The sequence below is a fragment of the Phacochoerus africanus genome, chromosome 12 (assembly GCF_016906955.1).
Source record: "Phacochoerus africanus isolate WHEZ1 chromosome 12, ROS_Pafr_v1, whole genome shotgun sequence".
NCBI lineage: Eukaryota > Metazoa > Chordata > Mammalia > Artiodactyla > Suidae > Phacochoerus > Phacochoerus africanus.
In genome coordinates this window covers 73,868,736-73,895,857 of record NC_062555.1, presented here as the reverse complement: position 1 = coordinate 73,895,857, position 27,122 = coordinate 73,868,736, and the positions used below count along the sequence as shown (strand labels likewise).

Genomic DNA, 27,122 nt, shown 5'->3' with positions numbered 1-27,122 from the left:
TCATGAAAAAGAGTCATATGAAGTTGGCGCATGTTTAATAATTCTTAACATCTTATACAGTGAGTTAGCGTGTGTGTGTACGTGTTCCCTTTGATCATCATATCTGCGCTGTGAATTCGGTGGGGCAGGATTATTCTCACCTTTTTATTTTATTTCAGTTAAATAAATGGGCTCAAAGTTTGGATCCAAGTACACTTAATAAGCTAGGAAAGCGCAGAGGCCGGCTTGGCACTCAGATTTCTTTCATGATGTGAGATGAGATATACGAGATTAGATTAGATTAGAATTAAAAAAAAAAAAAAAAAACCCTCAGCTAGCCTAGAAAAGGCTAATTTGTGAAAAGGCTAATTTGTGAAAGCTAATTTTTCTGGAGTTCCCATAGCGGCTAAGGGGTAATGAGCCCGGCTAGTATCCATGAGGATGTGGGTTTGATCCCTGGCCCTACTCAGTGGGTTGTGGTGTAGGCCACAGAAACAGCTCAGATCCTGCATTGCTGTGGCTGTGGTGTAGGCCAGCAGCTGCAGCTCTGATTCGACCCCTAGCCTGGGAACTTCCATATGCTGCGAGTGCAGCCCTAAAAAAAGCAAAAAAGAAAAAAAAGAAAAAGGAAAGCCAGATGTTCCTAGTTGTTACTTTATAGCAAGTTCTAAAGTGACTTTTTTTTTTCTTTTTTGGCCACCCTCTGGCATATGGAAGTTCCCAGGCCAGGGATCAGGTCTGAGCCACAGTTGCGACCTAAGCAGTTCCTTGACCCGCTGTGCTGGGCGGGGGAGTGCACCTGTGTCCCAGTGCTCCCGCGACACCGCCCATCCCGCCCTACCACAGCGGGAACTTCTCAAGGCACTTTTTAGAAAACTGAGCTGTAGATGACTCATGATATTACTTTAGTTTCAGGTGTGCAACATAGCGATTTTATGTTTTTATAAAGTACATGTCATACAAGTTCTTATAAAATGCTGACTGTTCTCTGGCTGCACACCGCAGCGGCTCACCTGTTTCTTTTTCGCCTGGCAGTGCGCGCCTCTTAGTCCTCTCTGCCTGCTGTGCCCTCCCATCGCCCTCCCCTCTGGTAACCATTGCTGGTCTATTTCTGTTAGTCCGTTTGTTTTGTTATATTTGTCCATTTTATTTTTTTAGATTCGGTATCTGTGATAACATATAGCACTTGTCTTTCATTGCCTTATCTCACTGAGCACAGTGCCGTCCAAACCCATCCATCCGTGATGTCTCAAGTGGCATTATTTCATTCTTTGTGTGGCCGAGTAACTCTCCATCGTGCGTATGGACCACATCTTCTCTGTCCATTCCTCTGCTGATGGGCACTTAGGTTGCTTCCTTGTCTTGGCAATTGTGAAGATTGCTGCTGAGAACACGGAGGTGCATGCATCTTTTTGAATTGCTGTTTTTGTCATTAGATAAATCACCAGGAGCGGAATTGCTGGATAATATGATAGTTCTCTTTTTAAGTTTTTAAGGAACCTCCACACCATTTTCCACAGTGGCTGCACCAATTTACATTCCCACCAACAGTGCAGGAGGGTTCCCTTTGTGTCACACCCCCTCCAGCACTCGTTACATCTTGTCTTTTTAAGGACAGCCATTCCAACAAGGGTGAGGTTCTCAAGGCACTTAATGCTTCAACAGGCAGGTTTTAAAATATATATATATAGTGAAAGGAGTTCCGGGAGGTTTTTAAAACCACTAACAGGAGTTCCCCTTGTGGCTCAGCAGTAACAAATCCGACTAGTATCCGTGAGGATGCAGATTCGATGCCCGGCCTCGCTCAGGGGGTTAAGGATCTGGCATTGCCGTGAGCTGTGGTGTAGGTGGCAGACATGGCTCGGATTCTGTGTTGCTGTGGCTATGGCCTAGGCCGGCAGTTGCAGCTCTGATTTGACCTCTAGCCTGGGAACTTCCATAGGCCGCAGGTGCGGCTCTAAAAAGCAAAAAAAAAAAAGTTTAATGAATAAAACCCCTAAGAGAAACCCTCCTAAAGACACTGGTATGTACTGCGTCTTAGTGTTCTGTTCACTATCACTTTTTTGAGGCGAAGTTTCCAGACCAGGCCCCCCCGAAGGCTCGCTCCCCTGTAACCTTGGCTCCTACTGCCTCATGAGCGGAGCTGGGCCGGAGGTAAGAGGGCGAGCAGCAGGGTTGATTGACTCCCCCCACCCAGCCTCTCCTCCCCCCAACATCTGCCTTCTTCCCAGAGACAGAGAGCGAAGAAGATCAGCCAGGAGTCAGTGGTGCTGCTTATGCTCAACCCACCGAGAGCAAGAGCCAGGAGACACTGCCAGACACATCCTGCTCTCCCTGCTCACCCCCCTACACACACACACTCACACTACAACACGCTCACACACTCACACTACAACACACACACACTACACACACTCACACCCCCCCCACATACTACACACACATACTACACACACTACACACATACTCCCCCCACACATGCACACGCATGCAGTCACACTACAACACAGTCACACTACAACACACACACTAACACACTCACACTACACCACACTCACACACACACCCCCACACCCCCCACACACACTACACACACCCACACTCACACTACAACACACACCCCACACACATACTACACACACACACCCCCACACACACTCACACTACAACACACACACACACACCCCACACACATACTACACACACACCCCCCCACACACACTCACACTACAACACACACACACCCCACACACATACTACACACACACACTACACACACTGCACACAATACACACACCCTAACTGCACACACACACCAAGAAAGCTCTGCTTCTTTCAGATTATTCGGATCTTGCCCATCCCTCAAAGTATGGCATCTTCTCTGTGCCCGTGGATTCTTCCCGCCCCAAGCGCTGCGGTTGGCATCGTGCCCGCACGACTTGGTGGCGGTGCGCGTGTTGCCTCTGGGTCCCAGTGGGCTGCTGGGACCCCATCCTCTGGGAGCCGATTCACTGCCCGCTCCTGTTGCTGGATGTGGAGAGGCGCAGGCAGAGCTGGGCCGACTGCTCTCCTCGCTGTGCCCTGTGCGGGCCTAGCGCTCCCTCCATCCCCAGCCCGCTCTTGCCTCTGCCTGGAAAGTCCTCTCTCCGGTCCGTCCCACGTTGTCCCCACGTCATTCTAATGAGGGTGAAGCTGCTAGGGATGCAGGATCGGTTGTGCCTGAGAAGTGACTGACACGGGCATGCAAGCGGGGAGGAGAGGAGGTGGCAGTGGGCCTGGAAGGGGAGCTTGATGTATTTATTCCCCTTCCACCACTTGATGTGAACACTTGCAAATATACCGAAATGTTAGCAGAATGGTGTCTGTGGCGTCCTTGCGCCGTCACCCACGTGCGGCTGTTTACGTCAGGTACTATCCTGAACGGCTTGTGTTTACCTTCTATGCACAATTCTTTTTCCATTAATAAAGTAGCGCAAATGAAAGTACTTGTGTAAAAAGTCATTTGGCCCAAGGTCCAGGTCCAGGCCTGGCCCCTCCGGGTGGCTGGACAGAGCCTTGGCTGCTCCATGCTGGCTGGCTCACCTTTAGGCTGGCCCCTGTCTGAGCTTCCTGCTGAAATCAGTCTTGCCCAGAAACCTGGCCCATTTGGCCAAAGACGTGACACCTGTGCCAGTTTTCCTCCCCATTCCTGGTCCCTCCTCTGCTTCCTCTGGTTCCTGGAGCTGTGCTATTGCCACCCCGCAGTTGGGTGCATCATCCGCTGTTTATTTTTGCTGTCATGATGCATCTCTTTTTGGACTCTTCCAGGAAGTGAGTTTGTGCCTAAGTTAAATCTGAGGACGGCACCTCTGTCCTCTGGGTCAACACCTCCTCCCCTTTCTCACCTCCCTGAGGCCAGTGGCTCTGTGGTCCCAACAGTGTGGAAGCTAAGGTAACATGGGTTTTGCTCGGAAGCGTCTCCTTCCTTCAACATCGTGATATGGCGCTTACTCTATCTTTGAACTGCAATTCTCTAAAAACGTCTTATTTTTCTTAACCAGATTTTAATCTCTAAATGACATGGACAATGTCTTATGTGTTTTATATTACTCATAATGTCCCACAATTGAAAGAGTAGTCATGTATTTCCTGATTTTTTTTTTTTTTTTTGTCTTTTCAAGAAGTTCCCAGGCTAGGGGTTGAATTGAAGCTGTACCTGCTGGGCCTACACCACAGTCACAGCGAGGTGGGATCCAAGCCGCATCTGCAACCCACACCACCGTTCACAGCTATGCCAGATCCTTAACCCACTGAGCAAGGCCAGGGATCAAACCCACATCGTCATGGATCCTAGTTGGGTTTGTTACTGCTGAGCCACATGGGAACTCCCTGAATTTATTGAGTGAATTCACGGGTGCGACTAAAGGAAAGAATACTTGTTGTGGACCAGACTGGGGTGTTTTGATGCCCTGAGGTGGTGGCCGTATTGAGAGGAGGGCAGAGGCCTCTGAGAGCAGGAGGACGAGAGCGAAGCTGCCCACACCCAGAGGAGCGTGCGCCTCTGCACGCGCGTGAGCGCAGAGGTGTTGGGTGGGCACCGGGAGGTGTGGCTGGTGAGGTGGAGGGTCAGCTGGGGAAGGTGAGAGGACGTGTCGGCTGCATGATGGAGCCAGGGGCCTTTAGGGGAGGGCTTTGGGCAGTGGCCGAGGGTGGCACGCGGCACGATGACTGCTTTTCTTGATGGCAACACACCAGAAGTCTGACGGGCGAGGAGACGGGCAAGTGACAGCATCTCGTTTGGACGCGTTCCCTTTGCTCCACATCTCATCTTTTGGTTCCTTCTGGGCGCAAGGGGGCACCCGCTCCTCGCTCTGGCTTGGAAGACGGGAAACTTCAGCTTCACATTTGTGCAGGGAGAAGCCAGCTTTTTAAGTAAGACATGTAGTAAATACCTCCGCGAACCTCCTTTACCCACTGAGCAAGGCCAGGGATCGAACCCGCAACCTCATGGTTCCTAGTCGGATTCGTTAACCACTGCGCCACGACGGGAACTCCCTGTCATGCTTTTCTTAAAAGCGGTAAAAGCCTTTGGAGTTCCCGTCGTGGCGCAGTGGTTAATGAGTTCGGCTAGGAACCATGAGGTTGCAGGTTCGATCCCTGGCCTTACTCACTGGGTTAAGGATCCGGCATTGCCATGACTGTGGTGTAGGTCGCAGACGCAGCTCAGATCCCGCGTGGCTGTGGCCCTGGAGTAGGCCAGTGGCTACGGCTCTGATTCGACCCCTAGCCTGGGAACCTCCATATGCCATTAGAGCGGCCCAAGAAATGGCAAAAAGACCAAAAAAACAAAACCAAAACCAAAACAAAACAAAAAAACCCAAAAAACAGTAAAAGCCTTCATATGTCTCGACTCAAAAACACCCCCTCTCCTACGCGCCGGCCCAGCGTCTGGAGTCATCTTGCATACGTTTTCTCCCATCCCTCTCCAAGCTTTCCGTTCAATACTCGGATTCTCGGAGTCCCTGGTGGCCTAGCAGTCAGCAGTGTTGTCACTGCTGTGGCAAGTTCAGTCCCTGCCACGTGTCGCAGGCGTGGCCAAAACAAACGCTCGGACTCCGTCCTTCTGACGTCAGCACCCAGGACATCAGAAACGACAGGGCATGGACTGTGAGGTGACCTCAGAGCCCTGCAGGCGAGAGAGGCCTGGGCTCCAGACCCCATGACCGCAGCTCTGCTGCCTCGGGGGGCTCTGGGGTCTGCCTGCGGCTCTAACGAGTGTGAGTCTGAAGAACACATTCCCTTTGTCTTTCTAGGGCCCAACCTGTGGCTTAGGGAGGTTCCCAGGCCAGGGGTTGAATCTGAGCTGCAGCTGCCACCTACACCACAGCCACAGCAACACAGGGTCTGAGCCGTGTCTGCGACCTACACCCCAGCTCACGGCAACGCCGGATCCTTAACCCATTGAGTGAGGCCAGGGATCGAACCCGCAACCTCATGGGTACTAGTCAGGTTCTTAACCCACTGAGCCGCAACGGGAACTCCTGAGGAAATATTCTGACTCGGATGAGCCACATCCTCCTGGCTCCATCAGTGACATTCAGGTTCAGCAAAGTGTGTTTCTTGCTCCCTGAGCGCATGGATGAGGTCCCAGGCTCTTTCAGAATCTGTGGGACGTGATGGACGCTTTCCCTAGAAAACCCATGATTTTTTCTCATTCGGCACAGCAGACCGGAGGCCCTTCTGCGGAACCGTGCTGTGAATTCCCGGCTTAGAGCTCGGCCCGTGGCCTCTCCTTATCCACACCCCAAGGGGCCAGTGACAAAGTGGACACGCGGCACCCACCCACAACGAGAGAGCGAAGCAAGGGATGTCTTCGTCATCCTTGTCCGACGGGCACCCGAAGCCAGGACTGTTTTCCTTTTCTTCCCATTTGTCTGTCTTATTTTGACTTTTGCTCACGGGGACAGGGTTTTGCCACCGGCAGGTTTCGTGTCTGGTGAGAACCACCTCCTGGTTCACGGCTGCATCGGCCTTAAACATCTCACGTGAAGAGTTTGGCATTTATCCTGCGTCAGTATGGAGTCACGGAGTGTTTTAAGTCGAGAGGAAAATGACCTGTTTAGGATTCAGGAACATCGTCGCTTCGTATTCCTTCTGGGCAGAAAAGGGATTAGAGCACGCGAGTTGGCTGTGCTCTAGTGGCCGGGATGCGGCACCCTCACTGCTGAGTTCAGACCCTGGTCTGGGAACCAAGGTCCCACATGCAGCCGCCGCGCGCGCAGAGGTGGAAAGAAAAGAGGAAGAGCAAAGCAAGCCGTGCTCCTCAGTCCCCGGAGACTTTTGTCGCCGGGGTCTCGGCCCGTCCGAGGCGGCTTTGGCTCTCACCCTTCGAGGTGGGTGGAGAGCGCGCTGCAGGCTGCAGGGGGTGGGGGCCAGCGTGGCTGCTCACACCGTCCCTGCGGCCCCGGGACAGAGCGTCTTCTGCCCTTCAAATGTCAGCGGTGCCGCTGCTGGAACCGAGGGAGGGTGGCAGTGCCACCCAGCACAGCCATCTGGGAGGACGCGGCGCGGATCGCGCCGCGGAGCTGACGGTTTACAGTGGGAAGGGAGGCCGAGATCGAGCAGGACTCCCAGGTTCCTGAGCTGCAAACGGACCGTAGTGTCACTCAGACGGAGGGCCAGGAAACTGTGGGGATGTAGCGGCCACCCTTCGGCCTGACGCCCCGGCCGCGCGAACGCAGGGCTGCCGCGTAGACACTTGGTGTGGCTTTGGAAAGATGGGGTTTGCCCCCAGGTGTGTTTGGTGAGTCAGCTGAGGATCAAAAGACCAGCGGTGACGCTCTTCCAGCATTGGGCGTGGATTAGCTTTGGCACCATGACTTATTTATGACCTTGGGCCTCTGACTTATTTGTAACTTGAGGACCCCCGGGCGGTGTGTCCGGAAACGCCACCCTCAGGCCTGGAAAGCCTCCCAGAGAGCCAGCTCCCTCCTGTTTCCGACAGAGCCCAGCCAGCACCACCCAGGGGCCGAGGGGCCTCTGCCCGCGGCTGGGCTCCCTCCTGGGGCCTGTGACTCACCAGCTGCTGCAAGAGTGCTCTTCGGGGTTTGGGGGAGCTGCCCCCCAGTGCCCTGCCTGTAGCGCCATCGCATTTAATTACAGTAAAGCAGCCTTGTGGCCGAATCGCCCTGAGTAGATGGGCTGCGTCATTGTCAGTGGGAACGGCTTGAAGAAACCGTGTGGTGTTTGCCCGCAGAGCCTGCGCTGCAGCCCCGCAGCCCCGCCGTGGATGGGCTGAGGTTACTCCACGGCCGGCCCCGGCCCTCAGCCCAGGACGCGTCCCGAGAGAGCTGCGGGCTCCTGCAGCCGCACCTGGGAGGTCAAGGCAAGGACCTGCCAGCCGTGACTGTTTTTTCCAGAATCCCACCTGCGACGGAAGGAGCGCGCCCAGCGAGAGAGCCAGCTGCAGAGTGGAAACATAAACACGGACTCCTTCTGATCCAGAAACCCTCGTTAATACACGGAGCTCTCGTCTCATCTCTGGGTTTTTCCATCTATTTATAGTTTCATCTTTGCCTGTGGCTGACTTGCAGGACCAGCGGGGGGTGACCTCAGATCTGCCGATAACACTCCCCTTGAGACTGGAGGAGGACCAGTGAAGACAGGGCTGCCTTCCCGAAGGCCTCGCTCTTCGTCGGTGAGCTTGGGCAGACCTCGGGGGCCTCGGACCTGTGAGGACAGAAGGGCCCCTGGCAGCGTGCAGCAGTCGGGCCACACGCAGAGGTGCTGCAGTCAGAAGCAGGGATGCACTTAGGGAACTGCCGGGACCTTCCCAGGCGATCAGGGCAACCTGCTCCCACAAAAGCTGGATGGCCTGGAGGGCCCAGTGCAAGCAGGGTGGCAGGACATTTACATAGCATTGCTAGTGTGCTTACATTTGTCAATTTCTTATGATAAATTTTGTTTAATTTTTTTTTTGTCTTTTGTCTTTTGTCTTTTTTGTTGTTGTTGTTGTTGCTATTTCTTGGGCCGCTCCCTCGGCATATGGAGGTTCCCAGGCTAGGGGTCCAATCGGAGCTGTAGCCACTGGTCTACACCAGAGCCACAGCAACTCGGGATCCGAGCCGCGTCTGCAACCTACACCACAGCTCACGGCAACGCCGGATCATTAACCCACTGAGCAAGGGCAGGGACCGAACCCGCAACCTCATGGTTCCTAGTCGGATTCGTTAACCACTGCGCCACGATGGGAACTCCATAATATTTGAAGCAAATACGTGTGTTTTGGGTTTTTGTTTCAGCACCACACCTGCAGCTTGGGGATCTGCTGTTTGGCCGGGGTGCTCAGCGCACCCTGTCCCTCCGCCCAGGGGCTCCTGCTGGCCCGGCCTCGAGCTCACCCAGCACTGTCCGGCCCGAGAAAGGGTGTCACGGAGCCATGCCCCCTCCCACAGCCAGCTGCCCGTCACCATGGCAGTGTGACCCCCAGCCTCGGGTCCCACCAGGGTCAAGAGGGTGGGAAGGCTGAGCCCACAGTGTCCCGAGGGCACACCTGGGGTTGCTGTTGCACAGATTCCTTGGAGGAAAGACCTGCCACGGGAAGCGTGTTTGAGCAACATTCTGGATGAGCGTGTCCTGTCTTCTTGTGGCTTCAAGGGCTGGGCTTCCGGCCGCCCCTCTCCTCTGCAGCCTCCCCTCTAGGTTAATGCGACCCCCACCCCCCGGTCACAGCCTCGCAGCCATGTACACATGAGCTTGTCAATCCTTACGTGTTTTCCAGAAGATCTGTAATGTGCTGCCTCTCAGGTGTTTTCGGGGGGACGGGTCAGATTTACCCATTTCACCGTCAATGGAAGTGGAAACCTTCTCATCCTGTCGCCGTTTTCTCCTCAAACACACCTGTACCTGTAGGTTATATGCTTGAGCCCATTCTGCTATTCATTTGGTCCTCTGAATTGTATAACTTATTTCTCCCAAACTCATTCTATGAGGCCACCATCACCCGACACCAAAACCAGACAAAGGTACCACAAAAAAAGAAAACCACAGGCCAGTTTCACTGATGAACACAGATGCAAAAAATCTCAACAAAATACTAGCAAACCGCATCCAACACGACATTAAAAGGAGTGTACATCATGATCAAGTGCGACTTATCCCAGGGATGCAAGGGGTCTTCAGTATCCACAAATCCATCAGTGTGATACACCACATTAACAAGCGGAAGAAGAAAAACCACGTGATCCTCTCCACAGACGCGGAAAAAGCCTTTGACAAAATCCAACACCCATTTCTGATAAAAACCCTTCAGAAAGTGGGCGTAACGGGAACCTACCTCAACATCAGAAAGGCCACATGTGACAAACCCTCAGCGAACATCATTCTCAAATGGTGAAAAGCTGAAAGAAGTTATAAATAGATGGAAAGGTAGGCCATGCTCATGGATTTGAAGAGTTAATATTATCAAAATGACTATACCACCTAAGGCAATCTGCAGATTCAATGCAATCCCTATCAAATTACCAAGGACATTTTTCACAGAACTCAAACAAAATATTTTAAAGTTTGTTTGGAAGCCCAAAAGACCCAGAATAGCCAAAGACATCCTGAAAATGAAAAATGGAGCTGGAGGAATCGGGCTCCCGGACTTCAGACTATACCGCAAAGCAACAATCATCAAAACCATATGGTACTGGCACAAAGACAGACATATAGATCAGTGGAACAGGATAGAAAGCCCAGAATTCAACCCACGCACCTACAGCCAACTCATCTATGACAAAGGAGGCAAGAATATACAATGGAGGAAAGACAGCTTGTTCAACAAGTCATGCTGGGAAAACTGGACAGCCACATGGAAAAGAAGGAAATTAGAACACTCCCTAACACCATACACAAAAAGAAACTCAAAAGGGATTAAAGACCTAGATATAAGACCAGACACTATAAAACTCCTAGAGGAAAACATAGGCCAAACACTCTCTGACATAAACCACAGCAACATCTTCATAGATCCACCTCTTAGAGTCATGACAGTGAAAACAAAAATTAGCAAGTGGGACCTAGTTAAAGTTAAAAGTTTCCGCACTGGAGTTCCCATCGTGGCGCAGTGGTTAATGAATCCGACCAGGAACCATGAGGTTGCAGGTTCGATCCCTGGCCTTACTCACTGGGTTAACGATCCGGCATTGCCATGAGCTGGGGTGTAGGTTGCAAGACGTGGCTCGGATCCCGTGTTGCTGTGGCAGTGGTGTAGGTTGGCAGCTACAGCTCCAATTCGACCACTAGCCTGGGAACCTCCATATGCCGTGGGAGCGGCCCAAGAAATGGCAAAAAGACAAAAAAAAAAAAAGTTTCTGCACAGACAAGGAAACCCTAAACAAAATGAAAAGACAACCCACAGAATGGGAGAACATCTTTGCAAGTGAATCGACTGACAAGGGATTCATCTCCAAAATGTATCAACACCTTCGGCAGCTCCATACCAAAAAAACAAACAGCCTCATCGATAAACGGGCAGAAGATCTAAACAGACAGTTCTCCAAAGAAGACACACACATGGCCAAGAAACACATGAAAAGATGTTCAACATCGGTCATTACCAGAGAAATGCAAATCAAAACCACTCGGAGGTACCACCTGACACCCGCCAGAATGGCCATCATCCAAAAGTCTACAAACAATCAGTGCTGGCGAGGATGTGGGAAAAAAGGAACCCTATGACACTGTTGGTGGGATTGTAAAGTGGTGCAACCACTGTGGAAAGCAGTATGGAGATTCCTCAGAAAACTAAACATAGAACGACCATTTGATCCAGCAATCCCACTCCTGGGCATCTACCCAGAGAAAACCATGACTCGCAGAGACACCTGTACTCCGATGTTCATGGCAGCACTATTTTCAATGGCCAAGACATGGAAACAACCTAATGTTCATCGACAGAGGAGCAGATCAAGAAGATGTGGTCCATATACATAATGGAATATTACTCAGCCATTAAAAGGAAGAAGTACTGGCATTTTCAGCAACATGGATGGACCTAGAAACTATCATGCTGAGTGAAGTCAGCCATACAATGAGACACCAACATCAAATGCTTTCACTGACATGTGGAATCTGAAAAAAGGACAGATTGAACTTATTTGCAGAACAGATGCTGACTCATAGACTTTGAAAAACGTTTGTTTTCCCAAGGAGACAGTTTGGGGGTTGGGAGGACATGCTGGGGTTGTGGGATGGAAAGCCTATAAACTGGATTGTGCTGATTATTGTACAACTATAAATGTAATAAATTCATTGAGTAATAAAAAATAAAAATAAAAACTTTATTCCTGAAAAAAAGAAAAAGGAGTTCCCGTTGTGGCTCAGTGATTAACAAATCCGACTAGGAACCATGAGGTGGCGGATTCGATCCCTGGCCTTGCTCAGTTGGTTAAGGATCCAGCGTTGCCGTGAGCTGTGGTGTAGGTCGCAGACACAGCTCAGATCTGGCGTTGCTGTGGCTGTGGCGTAGGGCGGCAGCTGCAGCTCTGATTCAGCCCCTAGCTTGCGAACCTCCATATGCCGCAGGCGTGCCCCCCCCACCCCCCGCCGCCCCGGAAAAAAAAGGTGGTGTTTCAGACCCCGTCTGCACCTCAGACCCTGGAGAACATTCCACTTGAATCCAGCAAAGCACCCCCCAGCTGGCCCTGCCCTTGTCCTGCATCCCTCTCCTTCTTTTTCAGATAAAAATTACTTATGTTTAAGGCTCAGGATGGGACGGTTTGATGTACGCACTCATGGCGAGGCAGGCACCACACTCAAGCTGACTGACCCCACATCATCTCACACCCACAATCGCCTCTTTTTCTTTTTTTGTGGTGAGAACATAAGATCTGCCTTTTAACAAATTTCAAGTGTGCAGTACAGCACCATTGATCATAATTGCATTGCAGTGCCATTAGATCTCTAGGATATACTCATCCTAAAACTAAAACTTTGGAGTTCCCATTGTGGCTCCGAAGGTAAGAACCTGATTAGAATCCACAAGGACGCAGGTTTGATCCCTGGCCTCGCTTAGTGGGTGAAGGATCTGGCATTGCCACAAACAGTGGTGAGTAGGTTACAGATGTGGCTCAGATTCCACATTGCTGTGGCTGTGGTGTAGGCCAGCAGCTCCAGCTCCAGCTCAGCCCCTAGCCCAGGAACTTCCATGTACCGCAGGTGCAACTGTACAAGGAAAAAAAGAAAAACCTGAAACTTTCTGCTCTTTGACCAGCGTCTTCCCATCTGCCCCAAGCCCCAGTCACTATAACCACCATTCTACTCTCTCATCTTACAGGTGCAGCTTTTTTAGATTCTGTTTGTGAGAGAGAGCATGCGCGTCTGTCTTTCTGTGTCTGGCTTAGTTCACTGAGCATCTATCTATTGTTGCTGCGAATGCTACGAATTCCTTTTTTAAGGCTGGATACTATTCCATTGTGTGGATATACTGCATTTCCTTTCTCCATTCATCGGGCAGTGACACAGGGTACCCTCATGTCTGGCCGCTATAGTTAGTGCTGTGGTGAACGCAGGCGTGCGGAGATCTCTGTGACACTCTCTTCATGTGCATTGAAGATATGCCCAGAAATGAGGTTGTTGGGTCTTGGGCCGTTCTGTGCTTAATTCGTTGAGGAGCCTCCATACCAGTTCCGAGACAGCTGCGTGAATCTGTGGTCCTGCCAGCAATGTACGAAGTTTCGTCTCCTCCACGTCCTTCTTTGTCTTTTCGGTAACAACCTTCGCAGCCGGCTCGAGGTGGATCTCACTGTGGTGGCGGTTTTCGTTTCCGTGATGATTCATGATGTGCACCTTTTCATGCACCTTCGGCCACTTGTAGGTCTTGAGAAATGTGTTTGCAGCTCCTTTGCCCATTTTGAAATCAGGTTACCTGGGGTTTTGTTTGTTTTGTGCTGTTGGGTTGCATGAGTTTTTTTGTTTTGCTAAGGAGCAGGATGCTAACCCCTTATCAGGTGTGGTTTGCAAATGCTTTCTCCCATCCTGTAGATTTGCCTTGTCACTCTGTTGATTGTTTCCTTTTTTGTGTGCAGAAGTTTTTGTTTGATGCAATTCCATGTGTCTGTTTTTTCTTTTCTGGGTTTTTTTTGGGGGGGGGTTGTCTTTAGGGCCGCACCTCAGCATATGGAGGTTCGCAGGCTAGGGGTTGAATTGGAGCTATAGTCACTGGCCTACACCACAGCCACGGCAACGCCAGATCCGAGCCTCATCTGTAACCTGCACCACAGCTCACGGCAACACCGGATCCTTAACCCACTGAGCAAGGCCAGGGATTGAACCTGCATCCTCATGGATGCTAGTCAGATTCATTTCCACTGAGCCACGACAGGAAGTCCTGTTTTTTCTTTGATTATATGTGTTTTTGTTCTCATAACTAAAAAATTATTTCTCAGACTGATGTCAAGAAGCTATGCCCTATGTTTTCTTTTAATATTTTTGTGGTTCCAGGTCTTATGTTTAAATCTTGAATCTATTTGGAGTTGATTTTTTGTATATGCTATGAGATAAGCGTCCAGTTTCATTCTTCAACATATTCATTTCTCCAACACCACTTGTTAAAGACACCATCCTTTTCTCATTTCCCTTTTGTTGGCACCCTTGTTGGAGATCATTTGATCAAAATGCTGGTACCATACTGTTTGGATTGTTGTAGCACTGTAATATATTTTGAAGTCAAGAAATGTGATGCTGGAGTTCCTATCATCACTCAGTGGTTAACGAATCCGACTAAGAACCATGAGGTTGTGGCTTTGATCCCTGGCCTTGCTCAGTGGGTTGAGGATCCAGCATTGCCGTGAGCTGTGGTATAGGTTGCAGACACGGCTCGGATCCCACGTTGCTGTGGCTCTTGGGTAGGCTTGGCAGCTACAGCTCCGATTGGACCCCTAGCCTGGGAACCTCCATATGCCTCGGGTGCAGACCTAGAAAAGGCAAAAAAAGATGACAACAACAACAAAAAGAAATGTGGTGCTTCCAGCTTTATTCTTCTTGTTCAAGATTGCTTTGGCTATTTAAGGTCTTCTGCAGTTTCTATTTCTGTGAAGAATGACATTTGGATTTTGATAGGGATTACGTTGAATCTATGGATCACTTTGGGTAGTGTGGATATTTTAACAATATTAATTCTCCAATGTATAAGTGAAATTGTCTTTTCATTTATCTTTGTCTTCTTTAATTTCCTTCATCAGTGTTTCATAACTTTCAGTGTGCCAGTCTTTGGTTAAGTTTGTTCCTTAGTATTTATGCCTTTCAATGCCATTGTAAATGGTATTGTTTTCCTGGGAGTTCCTGTTGTGGCACAGTGGAAATGAATCCGACTAGTGTCACAAGGATGTGGTTTCAATCCCTGGCCTCACTCAGTGGGTTGGGGATCCATTGTTGTATGATGTGTGGTATAGGTTGCAGACATGGCTCCGAGCCCGCATGGCTATGGCTGTGGCCGACAACCGTAGCTCCAATTCGACCCCGAGCCTGGGAACTTCCATATGCCTTGAGTGTGGCTCTACAAAGCAAAAAAAAAAAAAAAAAGAAAAAAGAAAAAGATTTTGTTTTCTTAACTTCCTTTTCAGATAGCTCTTTTTTGTGTATAGATACAGCACTGATTTTTGTACTTCAATCTTACACCCTGCTCCTTTACTGAATTTATCATTTCTAACTATTTTTTTTGTGGAGTCTTAAGAGTTACTTACCTATATGATCATGTCATCTACAAACAGAAATTTTACTTCTTCCTTCCAGTTTGGATGCCTTTTGTCTCTTTTTCTTGTCTAATTGCTCTGGCTCAAACTTTCAGTTATATGCTGAACAGACGTAGCAAGAATGGGCATCCTGCCTTGTACCAGCTCTTAGAGGGAAAGCTTTTAATTTTCCCTGTTAATTATTATTAATTGTATTAATTATGTGGACTTTGCATTTATGTTTTATTGTGTTGAGATCCTTCAGGTTTTATGAATGGAAGTTGAGTTTCGTCAGTGCCTTTTCTGCTTCTCCTGGGATGATCACATGGTGTTTATCCTTTGTCCTGGTTGATGGATTTGTGCAGGTTGAAACCGCCCTCGCATCCCAGGGGTCGATCCCCCTCGGTCATGGTCTACAGCCCTTTCAGGAGCTGTTGAATTTGGGATACACAACTGTCTCTGGAGGATGAACAGTGGCCCAGCTCGGAAGGCAGAGTGGTGAGGGCTCTGGTTGTCTCTGGCAGGGGCCCCAGGGCCCTCAGTGGAGAAGCTGCTCGGCCCCCTGCTGGTTTTTGCCCTGCGAGGGACCTCGCAGCTGGGGATTCCTTCTGGCACTGAGATGTGCCGGTCAGGGATGGGGTGACAGATGCCTTTCCTGGGTTCTGGGCCCCCGCCGCGGCTGCCATTCTCCAGTGCGCTCCGGGGCCCTCCTCGGGGCTCGTCCTCTGTGCCGAGTTGGTAGATTGTGGCTTCTGTGCCGGGACAGGGTCTGAGGCCTCCGGGTCCCTGCTGGCGTCACCTGCACCTGTCCTCTTGCTTCTCCCTGCCGGGACTCGGCCAGTGGGTGTCCCACACCATGGTGCCAGGCGTGCTCTGGATGCCGGCCGGGCAGTCCCTGAGTACACGGCCAGATTTTCGTGCCCTGCGCCCCCGACCCTCTTGAAATTAGAGGTGTGTTTCTGGCGCTTCTGTCTGTCCTAAGATGACTCCCCTTTCAGTGATTTGGATGCGGACTAAACAAAACCAATAACTGATAACCCTTAAAGTCCCTGTGCGACAGAGGACTTGGGTTATTGTCTTCTCAATGAAACACTGTGTCGCCTAGACAACGCGTGTCTCCACCTGCTGCCTGGGATGTGTAGTTTATGTTCTCTCAACTCCCTGGATGTAAAAGAGTTTTTCCAGCCTGCAAGACGTAGTGTGAAATCTGAAGCGCTCACTATCTTTCTGCTTTAAGTCTTAACAGGAAATAAGCAAAGTAAACACGGTTCTCCTAACTGGAACAACTTGAAACCGCACTGTTAATTCATGCGTGTGTGTGTGTGTGTGTGTGTCTAATAAATAACCTGTAATACGTGTCGTCCTTTGAAAACCCTGGCAAGAAGGAGAGTGTGTGGGGCGTTTGGAGCCTCAGGTCTTCATTTCTCCTTTGAATCCCGTCTGATGGAGACTGTTCCTGGCTGGCTGCGGGATCTCCCCGGTGTGTTCTCACAATATGCCCCCCACTTCGTGTGCCCAGCAGGCCTGCAGAGAAGGGGTCCCACACACACACTCTGCAGGAGGAGCAGCCCCGGGCCGATTCCCTGGTCTGCACATCCAACCGGAGGCTTCCTGTCCAGCTGCCATGGGAGCCGCCTCAGACCCGCTTTCTGCTCTCAAACTGCTGACCCAGTGAACCCTGAGACGGAGTCAAATTATACCTGTGCTGACGCCACAGCCGAGTGGAATAGCAGCTTGGAGCTCGGTCTGCACCGCAGCTATGTGGTTATGTTACCTGAGCACCTACAGGCTCCTGTCTACTACCCAGGGCTGCCCCTCCGTCTAAGAGCTACTCAGGTGCTTGGTCTAATGCAGAAAGTCTTTAACTTATAATTTTGCTCAACCTAAAATGACAAGAGCCAGGCAGGTCCCAACAGGTCCCTGTTGATGGTGGGCTGTGGGCTGCAGGCTTCTGGTGGGACTTCTGGGCCAGGAAGTGTGGCCTGGAGCTGGAGAGCTGGGCGTGGTTCCTGGGGGGCCGGTGGAGAGGCGAGGCGCCGAGCCTGCCACATGGCCCTGTGGCCTCCTCTCCCAGTCCGTCTGTGGCTTCGGCTGTGGGCGGGGTTGCTCCTTCTCAGCCCGTCCCTTGGGGACAGTCGCAGGCTCAAGCTAAGCCTGGGATCCCAGGCCAGCAGCCCTTCGGACTGGTAAACACGTCGGACGATTGGAGCATAAAAGTTGCTCCTTTTAGTGGGTCTGGAAATGTCCCCTCTCTCCCAGCCGCAGGTCGACCCTCTTTATTTATGATTTCCTGCAGAAATCACCACTTCAGCCTCTCGAGGGTGACATTTCCTCCCTTCCCGAAACCCCTTTTATTGGAATTTTCCAAGGACAAAAGCAGTCCATATTTACTGCCATTCATATGGAAAACGGAGAAAATTCCAAAGCAGGAAATCGTTAACTTCTGTGTCTCACCATCAAGAAAGAAGCCCTTTTGTTGCTGACCTGAGCCCTTTGGACGTCGCGCGGGCTTGTGCAAGCGGCGTCTAGCTGAGGTCGGGGCCTGGGCACGTCTGCTCTGGCCACCGTCGCCAGACCCCACCACAGCTGGGCGTCCGAGATCGAGGCCTGGTGGGTTCCAGAGAGCCGCCCGCCCCCCACCCCCGTTACAGACGGTGTCTTCTCGCGGTGCTTCCTCCGTGTGGAGGGGGAGGCCTCGCGGGTCCCCTCCTCTTTGCGGAAGAAGGCCAGTGCTGTCGGTCGGAGCCCCATCCTCAGGCCCTCTTTTAACCCTGTTACCTCCCTAGAGGCCCCATGTCCAAATACAGTCGTATTGGGGGTCGGGGCTTCAACCTGTGAATCTGGGGAGACACGAGGGTTTGAGGTACAAGTCTGGGCTTCTTCCCCACGTGGATGCTTTTGCCCTGTCACCCCTCCTCCCAGTGTAATCCCTTCCCGTTGAGTGGGGCTGGGCTCTGGGCCTGCGCGAATTGGGAGAGCAGCCGTGCCAGGCTCTGGGCCTTGTCTCTCAAGAGGGCTCAGGAACCTCCCTTTGTCTTTCCAAGGGAGGCTTGGCTCTTCTTTCTATGCCCCTGGTGAGATGATGGGAGCTTGAGCCAGGCCGGGCCTCTGCAGGCCGCTCTCTTGATGGATCCACCAGAGCTCTGCCTGAGCTTCCTTCCGGCCCCCTGGGGAGAAGGGCTGATTGGGTTGGTTTGGTGTGGTTGGGAACCTCTGTGCCTTGGGAAGCACCAACGGCGGAACTCTTATGCTAGGCCAGCCGTGTGGTGAAGGGGGTTTATAGGTGTGGTCAGGCTACCGAATCAGTTGACTTCGAGTTATTCACAAGGAAGATTGCCTTGGGTGGGCCTGGCCTAATCAGGCAAGCTCTTTTATTTATTTGTTTTTGCTTTCAGGACCACACCCATGGCACAAGGAAGTTCCCAGGCTAGGGGTCGAATCAGAGCTGCAACTGCCAGCCTACACCACAGCCACAGCGATTCCAGATCCCCGACCCACTGAGCAAAGCCAGGGGTTGAACCCGCATCCTCATGGATACTAGTCAGGTTCGTTCTGCTGCGCCACATTGGGAACTCCCAGGGCAAAGCTCTTTTAAAGCAGAGGTTTTATTCCTGGCTGGCCTCAGAGAAAGAAAGCAAAAACCCGTGTTGGGGTGCCTGCCTGTGGCAAGGGGTGGCTTCCAAGAGCTCAGAGTGTTCCCCTGGCCAACAGCCAGCAAAGCTCAGGGACCCCGTGAACTCAGAACTCAGGCAAGGACTTGCTGCTGTGGATCAGTGGTTAAGAACCCAACTAGTATCCACGAGGATGAGGGTTCGAACCCTGGCCTCACTCAGTGGGTTAAGGATCCAACGTTGTCGTGAGCTGTGGTGTAGGTTGCAGATGCAGCTTGGATCCCACGTTGCTGTGGCTGTGGTGTAGGCCGGTGGCTACAGCTCCGATTCGACCCCTAGCCTGGGAACCTCCATATGCTGCGGGTGCAGCCCTAAAAAGACAAAAAAATTAAAAATGTTAAACATTTAAAAAAAGAAAGACATTTATACCCGTTGATGCCTAGCAAGAGGGTGGACCGGTTGGAGAACCACGAGCCCCACTCACGCATGCACACGGTCTCGATGCTGCCCTCCGCAGGTGTCTTAAAGGGTCATCTCGTGACGGGGGTGCAAGTTGGACTGGGTGTTCTCTGCCTCCTCGCCCATCTGGAGATCTGTGAGTCTGTGAGTCGGTGTGCTCTCTGGCTCAGACGTGGGAGTGTGAGCGAGGTTCTAGGTAGCTTCTATGTGTCTGCCAGGAGCCCTTCGAGAGCTGGGCTTGGGACCCTGTGTCACAGCACTCGCCCCGATAACACTGACTGGGTACTCGAGTCTGGCCCCAGAGCGGGCACCGCGCCGCTTTTCCAGGGAAGAAGACCGCGTGTCAGCCTTGACCCTTCTCGAGGCGGGTGTGTCTTCTTCCTGCAGGTCTAAGGCGTGTGTTTTCCTTCCTTTTTTATTGTAACTCTAAGACCAGACTGAGCATCAAGAGAAGAACTTTGAAGTGAAACCCGGAAGCTCAACGGGAAGAAGGAGGGCAAAGGAAATGAAAACCAGAGATTTGAGAAGAAAGAACGGAAACTTGGCAGTGCCCTCTCCAAGCCAGGCCGGCAGTTTTATTGCAGGCCGTCTGCGTTCCAGGTGTGCGGTGGGCGTGACTGTGCTCCGGCGACCGCTCTGCTGTGTCGGATGAAGTCTCCAGTGTTTACAAAACCAATCAAAGTGGCATTGGCATGTCCACGCACGTGTGCACACGCGCGCACACACACACACACTCTCTCACACACAGGTGGGCATGCCAGGCTGCCCACTCGGTGTTTGTGCCCTGTCCTGTGGCGGTCGTTCAAGCCCAAACGGTTATCTGGGTGAACTTTTCAAACAGGAATTTGTTTTTTAATTTTAATTATTTTGGAGTTCCCTGCTGGCCTAGTGGTTAGGGACTCAGCATTGTCACTAATGCGGGTGGGGTCACTGCTGTGGCATGGGTTCAGTCCCTGGCCTGGGAACTTCTACATGCTACAGGCACAGCCAAAAAATATTTTTAAATTACTTTTATTTTATTGAGAACTTCAAGAATTCCATCAGTTCAAATATTGGTTCAAATATCAAAGTAGAAAAATAACCTTTCCTTTCTATTCTTAACAGGCCTATAAAAATTCCTTTTGTCACTTGTAGTGAACTCTTGGCAAGTTGTGTGTGTGATGCCACAGCCGGTAAACCCAGGGAAGGAGACGTAAAGGGGAAGAAATTCCTGCGATGTTTGGCTCTGTAAGTACAGAATGTGCCCCACCATGTGTACCACAAACAACTGCTGGAATGCAGAGGTGACCGGGATTTTACTGTAGAACAGTCGGGAAACGATCGATTCTCAGTTTGTAACAATGTCTGACCTTTACTCCCCACCGTCTGATGGTCTGAACACACAGGCCCTCTAGGAGGATAGTTTTGAAGATGTGCTCTAGGCCATGGCAGGGCTGCTTTCTGGGGGACTGACACTCCTGAGAATACCAATGATAAACTCTGCATTAAGTAGGAAAAACAGGTTGGAAGAGACGTGCGCTCCAGCAAAATCAGGCAGGAGCTGGAAGGACACAGTCCTGGAAACAAGGGAAGCAACCAGGGAGCGGGGTGTAGCCACGTTCCCCTGCTTCTCTCCCTTGGCCAGTTGCCGCTTCTCCTGGCACATGTGACAATGGAGTTCCAGCAAAAAGGTGCAGTGTTACGAGATGAAGGGAGAAGTTGGGGGTTGAGGCTGCCAGAGCATCTGGGGACGGGGAGGAAGTCACACAAGGAGGGATGCAAAGAGAGGGCATCTTCCCAATTTGTGTGAGAAGCTTTCACAGGCTGGGCTGGCTCCTGACTGTGTCCAGGAATCCACAGCTAGAGGGTTAGAGGGCTAAGGGCACGGGGCTGCTCAGCGCAAGGGACGGTGTGGGTCCAGTGCCATCACATTGGCAGGGCCCAGTCAACACCCTGGCTTCCCCAGAAGGGACACAGCGGGAACCAGGTCACATTCCAGGACAGCGGTCGGCCAGCTGTGGTCACAAGAGACGATGCAGGAGAAGCTCAGGAAAGAACAACATTAATTATTCCCACTGAAGGGGGAGGCATGGCACGCCACCCGGGCCGTGTGGGAAGACGCCGGGGTGGTCAGGAGTGAGGGGAAGGCCGAGGCCAGGACCTTTATTGGGGTTTCTGTGAGAGGGAAAGGCAAGGCAGAGCGGGGCACACACTCAGGACTGGCTGGTTTGAATACTTCCAGCAGGCTCCAAGCCGTAGGGGGTGGCCCTGGCTCTGATCATGGTGAAGGCAGAGAAACCCTGCCACCTGGGGTGAGTGGTCATGTCAGAGGGCTGGCTCTGGACTGGTTAGTTTACAGATCAAAGACAAGCTTCCAGCTGAGCCTTTTGGCATTGTGAAGAATTAGCTTGGAGTTCCCGCTGTAGCACAGTGGGATCAGCAGTGTCTCTGCCACATCAGGTCACAGATTCAATCCCCAGCCTGGCACGGTGGGTTAAATGATCTGGTGTTGTTGCAGCTGCAGCAAAAGCTGCAACTACAGCTTGGATATGATCCCTGGGCTAGCAGATTATTTTCTGGGTTTTTTGTTTGTTTGTTTGTTTTGTTTTTTTGCTTTTTAGGGCCGCTCCTGCGGCATATGGAGGTTCCCAGGCTAGGGGTCTAATTGGAGCTATAGCTGCCGGCCCGCACCACAGCCACAACAACGAGGGATCCCAGCTGCATCTGCAACGTACACCACAGCTCATGGTAACACCAGATTCTTAACCCACTGAGCAAAGCCAGGGATCAAACCTGCATCCTCATGGATACTAGTCAGGTTCATTAACCACTGAGCCATGACCAGAGGCCAAAAAAATTTTTAAATACAAGCAATAGAAGATGGTATTCTCTAGAGCAGAGAAGAAAACTAAAGCAGACCTGCCCTAACAGAGATAAAACTACCTCCACAGGATCAAGGAGATCTGCCAATAGCTTAACTTCCTGCCAGAAAAATGAACGAGTAGACGTCAGTTCTTTGTAGAGACAGATAATGTGAGCCAGTCTCTACAGTATGTCACGATGTCAAGTATACAGTGAAAACCCACTGCGTGTGCCAGGAAACATGAGCCATAATCAAGAAGGGAATCAAGGGAGTTCCTGTCATGGCACAGCACAAACAAATCCAACTAGGAACCATGAGGTTGCAGGTTCAATCCCTGCCCTCACTCAGTGGGCTAAGGGTCCAGTGTTGCCGTGAGCTGTGATGTAGAGAGCAGACGTGGCTTGGATCTGGCATTGCCATGGATGTGGTATAGGCTGGCAGCCGTAGCTCTGATTAGACCCCTAGCCTGGGAACCTCCATATGCCATGGGTCCAGCTCTAAAAAAAAAAAGGCAATAAGTAAATAAATTTGAAGATATAAATCAAATAACTTTTCTATACACCTTAAACTTATACAGTCCTATATGCCAATTATATCTCAATAAAACTGGAATAAATAAATTTGAAGAATTCGTGGCCACAATTTTCTATAACTGATGGAAGACACAAACTCACAGATCCAAGAAACTCAATTATCCCAGCCAAAATAAACACAAAGAAACCACTTCCCCACATATGATAATTAGATGATTAAAAACCAGAGATAAGAGTAAATCTTAAATATAGCTAAAGAAAAAGTGCACATCACATTCAAGGTAATATGGTGGGATGACATCCGACTTCTCATCAGAAACAATGAAAGCCAGAAGACAATGGAATGGCGTCTTTAAAGTTCTGGAAGTGGAGTTCCCGTCGTGGCGCAGTGGTTAACGAATCCGACTAGGAACCATGAGGTTGCGGGTTCGGTCCCTGCCCTTGCTCAGTGGGTAAACGATCCGGCGTTGCCGTGAGCTGTGGTGTAGGTTGCAGACGCGGCTCGGATCCCGCGTTGCTGTGGCTCTGGCGTAGGCCGGTGGCTACGGCTCCGATTCAACCCCTAGCCTGGGAACCTCCATATGCCGTGGGAGCGGCCCAAGAAATAGCAACAACAACAACAAAAGACGAAAGACCAAAAAAAAAAAAAAAAAAGTTCTGGAAGTACTTACAAACCAAGCAGCCTAAATTTTATACCCAGTGAAAACATTCTTCAAAATGATGGTAAATTATTTCATTGCAGAAGTAAAAGAAAGCTCTGAGAATTGGGAACCCATGGACCAGCACTAAAAGAAATGCTACAGGAAGTTCTTAAAGCTTATGGGAAATTAACCAAGACAGAAATCGGGATCTACAAGAAGGAATGAAGCCTAGAAGTTCACATACAGATGAATGTAAAAGATTTTTGTCTTAATTTCTTTAAATTCTACCTCTTCAAAGCAATCATAATACTAAGATGATAAATTGTGGAATTTATGACACATGTAAAATTGAAACAATAATAACAGAGGCAGGGTAAGTGGATATGATACTGTTTGAGTTTTTACACTGAATGTCAAGTTTACAACATGAAGGTAGATTATGATAACCCAATGCTGCGCATGTAACCCTAGAATGACTGTAACAGTTGATGAAGTGAACCAAATACTCATGTTTGGATTTAAGTGTCAAAATTGTGACTTGGGTCTTAAAAACCATGAAAAAAAATGTTTGGGCGAAAGCAATGATTATCAACAGGAAATTGTGATGCTTATCCTTATTGCATAATCTTTGCAATATTACACCCCAACAAAGGACTTCTTATAATTAAGGTGAATTAAACTTTGTTTATAAATTTTTGGAGGATATGTTGATACCTTTGGAAGTAATTGGAGTGATTTTTTTGTAGGTGTTACACAACCAGGGATGGGAAATGTTGCGTGTTTGTTTGCCTGCCCTCACTCACTCAGGACATGTGGATGTTCCGGCCAGACACCAAACCTGCGCCACAGCAGTGAAAATGCTGGATCCTTAACTGCTAGGTCACCAGGGGACTCTGGGATTTTTTTTTTTTAATCTCTTTAGGGCCACTCCTGCGGCATATGGAAGTTCCAGGCTAGGGTTCAAATTGAGCTGTAGCTGCCAGCCTTCACCACAACCACAGCAATGTGGGATCTGAGCCGCATCTGTGACATACACCACAGCTTGTGGCAACACCAGATCCTTAATCCTCTGAGAAAGGCCAGGGTTCAAACCCGAGTCCTCATGGATACTAGTTAGGTTCGTTACTGCTAAGCCATGATGGGAACTTCAGAAATTTTTTTTTTTTTAATAAATGCATTTAGGTAGGCAAATGCATTTGCTTCCGAGTAGGCCAGATTTAATTATGTAGAGAACTATCACCCCATCCTTGGAATTTAAGGCAAGGATTAAAAACATTCACTAGTTACAAAATGACTGTGACACCAAAGTCAGATACATACTCTACAAAAAATAAAAGTTATAAACCAATATCTCTTATGAATATTGATGCAAAAATCCTCCACAAGATACTAGCAAACTGTATCCAGCAACATATTACAATATCCTACACCGTTAACCAGTAGCTTTTATTCCTAGAATGCAAGAATGGTTCAACATACAAAGATTCATCCATGCAGTATCACACATTAACCTGACGAATGGTTCAGCCCCGCCGGATCATCTCAGTTGACGCGGAAAAACACCTTTGACAGCGTGGGGTCCCATTTGATGATAGAAACACTGCCTGCTCAGGTCCCAGGTCACAGCTGAGGGCGCGCTGAGGGCGCCTGCTCTGCACACAACCTGCACTCGAGACTCGGGACTGGTACGTCTCTCCGGTGGGCACACCGGCACCTCTGAAAGTTTACGTCTGCTTTTACGACGGGCTGTAGACGAAACAGCAGGTCACCTGTGGGCTGAGCGCCACTTCCCCGAGGGGGTGGACGGGAGGGGGAGGGAAATGCATCCCCCCCACCTGACTCTGTTCAAAGCTGCGGTCTCCAGGGATGGAAGTGCTGTCTGGATCTCGAGTGGGTGCGGAAATGCTGTGACGTGTCAGTGCCTGGACCCTGCCCCCCGCCTCAGAGTCAAGGTCCCAGTACCTCATCTCCAGCCCCCCATGGCTGGAGCAGGCCATTGACCTGGGCAGCCCTGGAGATGCTTTGGGCTCAGAATGTGAGCAGGGGGGCTGTGACGAGGCGGTGGTGCCGGGGCTCGAGTGTCTGGTTGATTTGGGTCATATCCCAGGTAGGTGCGTTCCCATGGTTCACTCAAGGATGCAGCCTCCTGGAGACCCAGAGGCCCCCGCCTCTCGGGGGCGGGGGGGGGGGGGTCCGAGGCTTGGTCCCATTGCCAGGCGCTGAGCCCGCTCTGGAAACTGGACATTCGACCCAATCCAGGTGGCAGCACAAGAAGCCATTCTGTCCCCAGCTCTTGCTGGAGAAAGGACAGCTTGCTGGACGCGGCCCTTGAGTCTTCATTTCCCAGACTTGGGGAAGTGGCTTGACTCCCAGGGACAAGGCCCCTGCTGCTTTCCTTGTCTCGGTGCTGGAGGCGCGGGGCATGTGGAGAAGCAGAGCCTCCCCTTCGGCGCGCTCTGGGCTTTGGGCTGGAAGCTCGTGGGACGGAGAGAGGGTTTCCAGCAATGACACTGTGTCCGGGTGGGTGCGGGCGGGCTGGCGCTATGCCCACACGCCTGGCAGAGCTCTCAGCCTGCGGGACCCTCCTCCCGTCGGGCGCCTAGACCCTACAGCACTTGCTTCTGGCCATAACTTTTCTCTGGCCTCTTGTTCTTTTCTTACTTGCCTTTGTCCTGGTTTTTTAATATTTCATATGCTCCTCTTTTTCCAGTAGATTATATTTTGTCCAGTCCTCAGGCCATACCTCTGTACATAAGAAAATTAAATAATGCTGACAGGTGCAACAGGTGTTGTTCTTGAGTCGGGTCCTGTGGGTTACCATTCTTGTTCTGGCACCTGCCAGCGAGCCACCTCAATTCCCTGATTTGCGAGAGGGCATAATTATGGGGTTAGCATCAGGACTAAATGAGACACTCACTAATCATAGGACTGACCTGCAGGTCAAGTGCAGTACCCCCTCCAGCAGGACAGAAGGTTTCGTAAAGGGCAGATGGCATGCCACGGGCATTGTCAGTGTGAAGGGCTCCCGGTCAGCAGGTGTGGATTGGAGTTGGGCTCAACCCTTGCCAGTGGGCCCCCCTGTAAGAGCCGCACAGCCTCTGTGAAGTCTGTTCAAGAGGAATACACCGTATTTCGTAGGATTTGGGGGACTGCGTCGGAGAAGATCCGCAAAGCACTTAGCAAAGTGCCAGGAGTGCCAAGTGCCCGGTGCCAGCATCCCCTTCCGTCCTTCCTTCTCCGCAGCAGGATCGGGGTTCGTGCCTGGACCCCAGCGCCTGCACCCCAAGTCTCACTCCGCAGACACCAGAGACTCTGCAGAGAGTGGTCAGCGCCTTGACGTGAGTGGGTCCTGGGTCCAAGGACTGCCAGCTCACCCTCCTGCACAGTGAGGGCGGGAAAGGACACATCCGCACAGGGGAGGCTCCGGCTGGCCAAGCGGGTCCTCAGCGGGGGCTGCTCAGATCCTGGCCCTGGAGCCAGCCAGCTCCCAGACCCCTGGGGGAAAGGCCGGGCCCAGGCGGATCTCGGGACTCCAGCCCAACAGGCTGGGGGTGAAGGCCAAATGCCAGTCCTGGGCCGGAGCCAGAGTGCTGGGCGAGAAAAGCAGAGCTGAGGCCCGAGCTTCCCGAGACCAGGTGGGGGGTGGGGGTGCAGGTCCTGCGGGGAAGGGAAGTGCAGGAAGGCGGGGGGTTCCAGGCCTGGGTGCGGGGTGCAGGCCCTCCAGGGGAGACAGTGCCTGGGTTAAACTCTTCTCTTTGATGGTATTGGACAGGCAGGTAGCTAACAGCTTGGTGAAGTGTTAAGAATAAGAGCAAGGGCTTCTTCACAGTCATTTAAAAGAACTATTTACTCTCAAAAAACAG

General features: G+C 51.0%; 1 long non-coding RNA gene across 1 annotated transcript in view; it reads left to right on the top strand.

Moving 5' to 3' along the window:
- Positions 1-26,376, top strand: part of LOC125112616 (uncharacterized) — a 44,302-nt gene extending 17,926 nt beyond the window's left edge. The window contains exons 2-5 of the long non-coding RNA XR_007131200.1: positions 19,675-19,991; positions 20,348-20,470; positions 23,361-23,511; positions 24,716-26,376. This is a non-coding gene — a long non-coding RNA (uncharacterized LOC125112616). The remainder of the gene's footprint in view (positions 1-19,674; positions 19,992-20,347; positions 20,471-23,360; positions 23,512-24,715) is intronic.
- The last annotated feature ends 746 nt before the right edge of the window (positions 26,377-27,122 follow it).